The following is an 11,654-nucleotide window of genomic DNA, read 5'->3' as shown; positions in this document are numbered from 1 at the left end:
CTGTTTCCCTTGTTAAATTTTATCTCCTACTCTCTCTCTCTCTCTCTCTCTCTCTCTCTCTCTCTCTCTCTCTCTCTCTCTCTCTCTCTCTCAGGCCAACCTGAGGAGGTTCATGGATTACATCCAACATCACCAACTGGATAAAGTTACCAAGTTGCTGGAGAGAGGTCTTGACCCAAACTACCACGACCCCGACACTGGGGGTAGGGGACCCAGAGAACTCCCCTCCTCCCTGACCACAGGGCCTTGACCAGACTGGAGATCTAGTGTGTGTTGCACAATCACGTTCTTCAGTTCTTCTGTGAGAGAACGCAATCTGCTCTTTTCGGAGAGAACTTTTTTTCTCAGCGTTCTCATTCTCTAATTTCACAGTTGGTATGCGTGAACTGAGGTTACTCCATCTGAGAAACATACATGTTCTACACAATAACCTCTTCCTGCTTATCTGTTGGGTTTCTGGGAGCAGCTTGCATTGACAACAGAAAAAAAAGCAAGAAGTCTATTTGGATGCTATTTTAGGCGCAGTGAGAGACAGCAAACAGCTGCTGGGTTTGACTCCTGGTATGAAAAATTACACACATCCATGACATCCTGATACATGACCATGTTCCAGACGGAGGAAAATAGTAAGATATTGGAATGTGGTTATCAAAGCAGGAATATTGGGCCTGTGTTATTGTAGAGCGTTCAACATTCGAGGCACTTCTGAACGGAACGGTACCGCATGTCATCGTGAGGTGGACGCGGTTCAGTTTTGTCCAGTAGTACCGAATAAGCTTTGGTCAGCAGGTGCCTGATGCAGACCCTCAGGTGGGCTTTCCCAGTGGCCTCTCAGATGAAGCAGTTATCAGTAGTCAGTCATCCGTAGTCAGTAGCCAGTATGAGGTGTGAGGTCACAGCTAGTGGACATCACCTTTCACCATGTGAGGTCACAGCCAGTGGACGTTAAATCTCAGCAACAGTGAGGAGGATTTGAAGTGAACGTTTTTTGTTTCGGCCGCAGTCCGCCAGTATCCCACGCTGCACTGCTTTGACTTGCTAACATATTCTGCTACACAGTCAGATGGCCATCAGGATTACGCTGTGTAGAGTTCAGCGGCTTTGGTATTTAAACACTGACCTGCTTGCAAATTTCAAGTATTGCCGAATCTCATCAGTATTTTCATAATGCAATAGAACATGAAGCTAGCTGCTTTTCTAACAGTATTTTTCTCAGTAATCTCAGTTTTAATTAGTCTGTTATCATTCCAAGTAATGAGTCGTGTCTAATCTGCCTTTTAGTAACTCGATGATTTGATGATGGTTCCGTTTGGTAACCTGGCCTGTGTTCTGCTGGTTGGCAGAGACGCCCCTCACCCTGGCTGCCCACCTGGACAACGTGGTGGAGGTCATCGAGGCCCTGAAGAGTGGAGGAGCACACCTGGACTTCCGCTCTCGTGACGGCATGACGGCACTCCACAAAGCCGCCAGGGCCAGGAACCAGATTGCACTGAAGGTGGGGTGTGTGTGTGTGTGTGTGTGTATGCGCATGTGTGTTTGTATGTGTACGTGTGTGTGTGCGCGCACGCACGCCTGTGTGTGTGTGTGAGTGCGTGCGTGTGTGCGCACGCGTGTGTGTGTGTGTGAGTGCGTGCACGTGTGTGCGCGTGTGTGTGTGCATATGTGTGAATGCGCATACTGAGTTTACAGTTAAATTATATTAAATCTAGTACTTGCTCATACAGTAGTCTGCATATATGAAGTCAGAAAGCAGTTGAAATAACTGAATTATTGAATTTTTATTTTAAATGTGTCACATTCATTCATTTCAGAGAAAATACACATTTAAATCACTGGGCCTGTGTTATAGTGATGCCATGGTAACAGCAGGAGGTCTCACCTGGGCTCGTCTCACCTGGACTTGTCTCACCTGTGCTTGTCTCACCGGCAGGCCATGCTGGAGCTCGGCGCGTCTCCGGACTACAAGGACCGCCAGGGTCTGACGCCGCTGTACCACACGGTGACAGTAGGGGGCGACCCCAGCTGTTGCGAGGTGCTGCTGCAAGCCCACGCCACCATGACCTGCCACGATGAGAATGGCTGGCATGAGGTCCACCAGGTGGCGATCTCACTCATCTCTTTGAGGGCAGGGAGCTAGCTGAACATGTCGGACTGAGGAGGGCTCAGTTCTGGAACAAGGACACCTCAGCTTTATCCCTGCCTCCTCCTCTTACTCATTTCTTCCTGGACGGCAAATTTTGAAGAGACTGTCTGTGGTGGCATGCATTAAAATTACAGAGAAAAGACCCACCACTCACAGTTGGAGAAACGTTGGTCATAGGACGTTAGGTCACAGTATTAGCCTGATATGGCTATAATTTTGCTCAGCACATGTTTAAGAGGCCAAGAGTGGTTCAGTGCAGTAAAAATTCTCATTAGCCTGACTGCTGCTGCACACTGCCACCTAGTGGTGAGGGACGGGGTTGATCAGAAGGATAAGGCGACATATATTTATTTCGGTGGGAGTGGGAGGGAGAGATATATCTTACATATATATCTGTAAGATAAAAGATATTATACCAATATTATACCAATAAGTGTTTAATGACAAATTGTGCAAATGTAAAAGTGTTAATGAGACAATTATTTGTGTGTGTGTGTGTGTGTGTGTGTGTGTGTGTGTGTGTGTGTGTGTGTGTGTGTGTGTGCGTGCGTGTGTGTGTGTGTGTGTGTGTGAACACAGGCTTGTCGATATGGCCATGCTAAGCACTTGGAGCATCTCCTGTTTTATGGTGCAGACATGCAAGTTCAGAATGCAACGGGGAACACTGCCCTCCACATCTGTGCACTGTACAAGGAGGTGAGCATAGCCTCAGTGGTGTCCAGCTGGAACCACTTAAACACCTCATACACAAACACCCTCTTACCCCTCATACACAAACACACTCTTACCCCTCATACACAAACACCCTCTTACCCCTCATATATAAACACCCTCTTACCCCCTCATACACAAACACCCTCTTACCCCTCATACACAAACACCCTTCATACAAACACCCTCTTACCCCCTCATACACAAACACCCTCTTACCCCTCATATATAAACACCCTCTTACCCCCTCATACACAAACACCCTCTTACCCCCTCATACACAAACACCCTCTTACCTCTCATACACAAACTCCCTCTTACCCCTCATACACAAACACCCTCTTACCCCCTAATACACAAACACCCTCTTACCCCTCATACACAAACACCCTCTTACCCCTCATACACAAACACCCTCTTACCCCTCATATATAAACACCCTCTTACCCCCTCATACACAAACACCCTCTTACCCCCTCATACACAAACACCCTCTTACCTCTCATACACAAACTCCCTCTTACCCCTCATACACAAACACCCTCTTACCCCTCATACACAAACACCCTCTTACCCCTCATACACAAACACCCTCTTACCCCTCATACACAAACACCTTCTTACCCCTCATACAAACACCCTTACCCCTCATATACAAACTCCTTCTTACCCCTCATACACAAACACCCTCTTACCCCTCATACACAAACTCCCTCTTACCCCTCATATATAAACACCCTCTTACCCCCTCATACACAAACACCCTCTTACCCCTCATATATAAACACCTTCTTACCCCCTCATACACAAACACCCTCTTACCCCTCATACACAAACACCCTTCAAACAAACACCCTCTTACCCCCTCATACACAAACACCCTCTTACCCCCTCATACACAAACTCCCTCTTACCCCTCATATATAAACACCCTCTTACCCCCTCATACACAAACACCCTCTTACCCCTCATACACAAACACCCTTCATACAAACACCCTCTTACCCCCTCATACACAAACACCCTCTTACCCCCTCATACACAAACACCCTCTTACCCCTCATAAACAAACACCCTCTTACCCCTCATACACAAACACCCTCTTACCCCCTCATACACAAACACCCTCTTACCCCTCATACACAAACACCCTCTTACCCCTCATACACAAACACCCTCTTACCCCTCATACACAAACACCCTCTTACCCCCTGGCAGTTGGCATTAGCTTTAGCACTGGCAGTTAGCATTAGCTTTAGCACTGGCAGTTGGCATTAGCTTTAGCACTGGCAGTTAGCATTAGCTTTAGCACTGGCAGTTGGCATTAGCTTTAGCACTGGCAGTTAGCATTAGCTTTAGCACTGGCAGTTGGCATTAGCTTTAGCACTGGCAGTTAGCATTAGCTTTAGCACTGGCAGTGTTTGGGAAGTGACAGCAGCTCGTTAACACTCATAGCTTAAACGCAGCCGGGCGGAAAGGTGGAGAGGTGGAGAGTCCTGTGTGTGGCCGCCAGATGGGAACCCCATGGTCACAGTGTGTCCACACGGCCCTGCACCCCCCTGCCACCTACACTGGTGCCATTCTCTGTTCCAGTTACTCCCAATGCCACACTGCTGTTTTCTGGCCGTGATTGAAAAGGCACTTTCCCGATGCGTAAACACGGGCAGACATGTTGATGTTTTCTCTTGTTGCTGGTGGGGGCATTCTTCCTCTGAGGTGCCTGACTCCAGACGTGCTGCAGACATCACTGCCCCACCACAACGGATATCTCCTAGTTAACCTCATTGCCCAATGGCGTGTTTACTCTACCAAATGCAGAGTTTTGATTGGCTCACCTGGTCGCTTTTTGGATCCACTAATGGCCTCCCCACATGTGTGCTACAATGTCCCTGGTTAATCAGACCCAGCTGTGGCGGACCAGACCGGGATAATTGCAAATGGTGCTTTGTTTACGATGAAGGCATAGCACTGCTCCGTCACCATGTCAACAAGGAAGGACCAGGAAAGGTGCCAAACACAGTGATGATATTTTCATGTGCAGGGGAGCGGCAGCCATATCTGCACACACAATTATTCTTCATATAAGAGCCTCCGACAGCAGTGAAACTAGTATTAGCAGGAAGGTGGGAGGAAAGTGTGATGGAGGTGTGTGTGTGTAAGTGTGTGTGTGTGTGTTGTGTGTGTGTGTGTGTGTGTGTGCGTTCCGTGGGTGGGTTGCTGAATCTAGCTGGCTAGAGTGGGCTGGAGTGCTACAAAGCCATATCTCTCTCTCTCTCTCTCTCTCTCTCTCTCTCTCTCTCTCTCTCCCTCTCCCTCTCCCTCTCTCTCTCGCTCCCTCTCTCTCTCTCTCTCTCTCTCTCGCTCTCGCTCTCTTATTTCTCTGACTTCTCTCTCTCCATCTCCCTATTCGCTCTTTCTCTCTCTCGCTCACCCTTTCTCTCTGACTTCTCTCTCTCTCTCTCTTTATGGACTTCTCTCTCTCTCTCTCTCTCTCTCTCTCTCTCTCTCTCTCTCTCTCTCTCTCTCTCTCTCTCTCTCTCTCCCTCCTCACCAACACACACAGACTGCACAAACACATACCCACACACACCTATCTGTGCAGAAACCCCCCTCTCTTCTCTGTGATTTTGATTTTGGGTGTTGACTTCGTTAAAGCTTCACACTTGTGTTGGAGGCCAGAAAAGCCAAGTCTGTCACTCTGACTGCAGGCTATTTAAACAGGGTGAGATATATATGTCCTCTCAGCCCCATGCTTCTGATAGGCTGCGCAGTTTGGGGTTTTTAACTGGTATTTTAAGAGATCTCTGGGCTGCATTATAGATTACAAAGTATTATATCCCATATGCGTCAGTCCGTTTTGGTTTTTTTTTGTCAACGTTTGTTTTAAAATAGATTCGAATTGAATAGAATAGTATAGAATTAAGTGGGCGAGTGAGTTGATCTCTTCGATCCAGGATAATTTTTTTTCAATCTCTCCTGAAGGAAACCTGTGCCCGGGTTTTGCTGGAGCAGGGAGTCAACAGGGACATAAAGAACCACCGAGGACAAACTCCCTTTCAGGTATGTTTGGCATAACGCACGCACACGCACGCACACACACACACACACACACACACACACACACACACACACACACACACACACACTCATGCCTTTTCATGTCTTGTTTTACTGTTTCAGATGTTAACTCCTTTTTTATTGACACACATGAGAGTGAGAGTTTCTAATGCAATTTGGGTTCATTCATTGGTAAACTTGGGGCTCTGAGTGAGTTAGATTTGAAACAAACAACACAGCGGATGTTATGTAAGAAAAGTGTGCTGGGGAGGTTGAGAGGGAGAGACTGTGTGTGCATTCACCATCTCAATAAAACCAAGAATATTAGTTGAGAAATTCAGTTACTTAAGAAACAGAACCTAAACCCAGTTCATTATATTTTTTTAAATTAGTTTTTAGTTTGATCTTTATCCCCTTTTAACTCTAAACCACTCATGCTTCCACTCATCGTTTTACAGTCTGGATTTAGGTGCTGGTAATGCTTCTAAACTTAGTGGACTCAGACAGGGTACATTAAGTGTTCTTATTGTCGAGCTTCACTTCCAGATCAGGACTGTCATGGCTGAACTGTGGTATGGTGCATGTGTCTGATCAGGTTCTGCTTCTCACTGACTGATTATTCTCACCACCTTTAAGAGTCTGTCTTTTGAAACATTTTTCCCTGTAGCTTGTTCTCTGCTAACAATTAGAGCATTACATTTATCTGACTTACAATTATAACTGAGCACAACTTGAGCAATCGAGGGTTAAGGGTCTTGCTCAGCGGCCCAACAGTGGCAACTTGGCATTGGTGGGACTTGAACCCAAAACCTTCCGAGTCAAGTACCTTAACCACCAAACTACCCCTGCCCATTGCATTATTCTTAAACAATCATTAAGGTTAGAAAAATTAGAGCGTAAAATTGAAGCTGAATAATTGGTTCAAAATTAATTTACTTTCTTCCAAAATATTTTTGGAAAGTCACAGATCTTTAGGTAATATTTGGTCATTCCACTCTCTTGAGACACACCCCTGGTCTTGTCATTGAGACACACCCCTGGTGTAGTCACAGAGACACACCCCTGGTCCTGTCATTGAGACACACCCCTGGTCTGGTCACTGAAACACACACCTGCTCTAGTCGCTGAGACGCACACCTGTTCTAGCCGCTGAGACGCAGCCCCATAAAGTAATAGAGCACCTAAAATATGTCTAACTGTGCTTTGCTAAAGTGTGAGTAGACGGACACCAGCATGGTGTCACCTGCAAGTGTCAATATTGCTTAGTTTCAAATGGCTTTTTAAATGAACTTGAAACTCTTTCTTTTGGTATTATGTCGATAGTTTAGTTTTTTAGAGTACTCAATAGTGTTCAAATTCTATGAGCGTAGTATCAGCATGAGAGTATCTAAGCCTGTTTCCTACTGAAGGAATCTATACTCATTTGTAATGTGTTTGTTGGAAAAATAGACTTAAGTCTTATTCCAGAACACCAAACCTGATCAAACAAATGACTGGTTCAGAATTTGAAATGGTAAAACTCACATGTGTGCGGGGACTATTCTACACGCTGCATTTATAACGTTTTTATGCTCAGCTGATAGTGGTCATTTTTAAAAAGTCGTATTTAGAGTGTGATTCATTAGTTTTGCTTTTTTATGGTCCCGTTTATTTCTGGTGAATTGGCGCATGCTATATCACCCAGTCGTTAAAGTTTTCTTCAGTTTAGGTTTGTAGTAGTTTTTTTATTCACTAGCTACACTCTCTGTGCTGTGTGTGAGATAAGTCAGAGCTGGAACCCACCCCTTACCCACAATGCCCAGTCACTTCTTCTCTTAAGCATCACCTTTACGTGGAAAGTCCTTTTCCCGTTAACAATACTGAAACACAGACCCACGGTACGGCACTAAAATCACCCAGCTGGCACATGTTGAGTGAATGAGAAGTGGTTGCCAGATACATGCCCTGATTTTTGATTGCTTGCCATAAAAGTAAGAGCACTCATAGCTTCTCAGCCTAAAAAAGGCACTGGGTGAACTATGTTTCTAAAATATAACGCAACACACCGTTTGGTCTTTTGAATGTCTCTTCCGACAGAACGTTTCTGATCAAAAACACTGCAATAGATGCTAAATGACAACGGCTAGCTAACCCCATTCAAATATTTTGATAGCCCCCAGGATGCGGTTTGAAGATATTTCTTTATCTAGAGTTAATAGCTTTATCTGTGGAAATCTTTATTGAGTCAGATGGTTTGTTGCAATATAACAAGGACCTCAGAAATGTGGTGTTCGTTTAGAATGAACAGTTATAATTCCTCAGATTAAAGTATTCAGCACAATGTTTTGAGGGAGAAAAAAAGTGTCTTATTCAAGTCAGTGTAAAAATCATGTGTATGACCATCAAATATATCAAAATATATGAATTATCCTAACTTGAAGATAAGGTTAACCTAACAACCACTTGGATTATCTGGTAGTGAATCGATACTCAACTAGATGTTCAAAGTTATGCTCAAACGTGTGTTGTATATTCTGATACATTGGGTCTAGTCCCTTTAGTTTATATTATTTAGTTTGTGACTATGCCAAACAAAACGAGCAAAATGCTCTTTCTCTGCTTGATTCTGTTCGGAGGTTTTGGAGCCCGGCCAGTGTCTCGTGCACCTGCGCCAGGTAGTCACAGGAGTGCGGTATTCTCCATCAGCCAGGCACCGTGTGCGGGGCACTGTGAGGGAGTAAGCATATGATCTGGCTTCAGGAGCCTGCATCTTCAGTGAAGGACCCCCATGCTGCCTCCCGTGATGCAGGGCTTCCTGAACATCGTCCATGCGTTAACCCATCAAAAGCAAAACACATGTTTTGGGATCGTTTAGATATGTGTTCCTTGGAATGACATGCCAAACGTTTTGACATACTCAGTCTTGATTAAGTCATGTGACTGCTCTTAGCCTATCGGGTGTGAATACCCCCCCCCATTCCAGACCCATCTGTAGGAGTCAGAGAGTTTATGTAATGTCCCCAGCAGCTTCACAGCTATTATATTGTTTAATTCGCGACATTGTTCACCATGCGCTGCTGGTATTATATTTCCAGCCTCAGAAGTGGTTTGTCTGCTGCGCATCTGAAGATGCCACTACATTCCAGACCACTCGACTCACACAGAAACCCTCCACCCCAATTTACCGCGAGGCTTTCTCTTAGCACAACTGTCTGCACGCCATGACCCCTGCCTTTCCAGTGTCCAAACCAGGAAATGATGTAAAAATAAACAAATCATTAACTTTTTATCCTTCTGATTACGGACCTGTAGTCAGTGTAAATTACATATCTTTCCAAGGCTCGGATAGCATGTCTTAGAACAGTCAAAAAGCAACTACATGCTACTTGGTGCTAAAAGCAGAACTGGTTCTTAAATTAGAGTGCTTGTTGTTGAGGGCGTGAGTGAACGAACGTGAGCGTGAGAGAGAGAAACGGAATGAGAGCTCTCTGGAGCAACAAACTGCATGTCATGTACAGCTCAATCCCCTTCGTTGTCCACGCTGATGCACTGCAGATGAACCCAGGTGGTGTTGCATAAGACCGGTCACCGTGTCGCTACTGCCCTCAGCCTGTGTGCTTGTCCACTTGGTCTTTCATGGCATTCAACACCCACTCAGGTTTTTTTTGTATGTGTGTGTGACACATGATTTCCAGTAGCACTGGTGAGATGTTATACTGGTCTCACCTGTGCTATTGGAAGTCATGTGACATTTAATTCGTGCTGAAGTTTGTGAGTTAAATTTGGAATGTGAACCAAAAGAGACCCCTCTCGTATGTCTGCTGATAGAATGGACACTTGGACCCTCATCTCCTCTCTCCTCTTCTCCAAAGGTGGCCATAATTGCAGGAAACTTTGAGCTGGCAGAGTTCATAAAGAACTACAAAGCCACCGATCTCGGTAAGTTGACGCAGCTTCGTTAACACTCTTGTTAACGAACCCTCTCGTTGCACACGTTACCTCTGCTTGTCATCTCCCTGTGGTCTGCAAACACAGTGGCACATAAACCAGGGTCTGCAAATGCTACAGCACATAACAGCCCCCCTAGGGGTATGCAAACGCACATAACAGTCACATAACAGTCTCCACCTTCTCAATGTACGATTACAACAGAAAGCACCTTATATTTTGAGCAGTGATTTCTCAGTCACTCTGGGCGGCTCATTGCAAATCTAAACTTTGATATGGCCAAGAGCTTAAACGCTGTGATGTTGTGAATTAGTCTTTATTCGTGCTCCTTGGTGCAGCGTAGCTGTTTTTATTAAATACCAAAAATCTGATCCTGGTTTCAATCAGTGTGGGGCAGTGGTAGCTCAGTGGTTAAGTTGCTTGTAATCAGATGGTTGCCGGTTCAAGTCCTACCACTGTTGGGCCCCTGAGCAAGACCATTGAGCAAGTTATACTCAGCCATAATTGTAAGTTGCTTTGGATAAAAGCATCATATAAAGTGACATTTAGGGTAATTTGAGCAGGATCCTTGGATCCAGATTATCATCTGTTTTGCAGTGTGTGTATGTATCACAGATAAAAAGCATGGTTATACATAATTAGTAGAATGTTTAGCTTTAACGAGATGATGAATGATTGTCCTTGGCCGATTCGTTCCACTCCCCTAACCCATCACACGTAGCAGATGTCAGTATGTTTCCCTGACAGTCTGGGAGCGTTGCGCTGGAAAACTGCCCCAGACAGAAGTTCCTCTTTCATGTATCGGGATGCGTAATCAGCGCTCTCATTAATTCACCAGGAAACACAACTGATTGAATTAGCCATGATTAGATCCTCTAGAATGGGAAACTTCAAATTTCTGAACCAGGATACACAGCTCATGAAAGGCTTCTCACACAAGTGCATGTGCAGTGTGCTGATGGTCTCATATGCCTCTCTCATGGTTTCCTCTTTCCTGTCAGGGAGCTGTTCCTTGGCACCGTGGCTCTGACCCGGATCTCTGAAAAGCTGCTTTCTGACAGCCTCTGTTGTAAAGTGCCAAATCAAACCCATGGCTTGGTTTATATTCTAGTGGTGTGTGATAAAAGAGAACGTCTAGTGTGAATGTTGGACCATAGATGCACAAAAGCTTTCTCTGACGTCGCCGTTAATGTAACTGCCCTCAGTAACATCGCATGATTGGTATGTTCTGAACATCCAGCTCTGTAGGCATTTTTGCCCTAAAGGGGGTGTGTCTCATTCATAGGGGTGTGGCTAATATATAAGGTGTGTGGCTAATAAATGGGGGGTGTTATTAATACGTAGGTGGTGTAGTTAATATGACGCCTCAGCTGAGCTTGAATGCCCAGCTAGAGAGCACAGCACTCAGTGGATCTGACCTACATAGGACACAAGATACAGACTGTTCAGGAAGCAGGCACACACACACACACACACACACACACACACACACACAAAATATGAACAGTATTCCTAATATTTAATAACTCTTATTTAGGGCAAAATTGCTGCTGTGGTCCTATACTGGAGACAATTTGGGATCAGAATATATTAGAAAAGTGTCACATTCTCTCATGTGTCCTGGATTTTCTATATATCACTTTCTCAACGTACAAAACATAATCTTCTGAAATTGGCCGGCACAGCCTGACGGGGTGTAACTGCTGGCGTAATTTCGTTTGTGCTGTACTTGTTTGGTTACCTTTGCAGAAAAAAAAGTGTTTATTTCGTTTAATGTGGTGTGCTGGCTTGTTCGCTAGGCTAGCTGAGAACAGCC

The sequence above is a fragment of the Electrophorus electricus genome, chromosome 16 (assembly GCF_041902795.1).
Source record: "Electrophorus electricus isolate QZ-2024a chromosome 16, ASM4190279v1, whole genome shotgun sequence".
In the NCBI taxonomy this organism is placed as follows: Eukaryota; Metazoa; Chordata; class Actinopteri; order Gymnotiformes; family Gymnotidae; genus Electrophorus; species Electrophorus electricus.
This window is presented reverse-complemented; position numbering follows the sequence as displayed.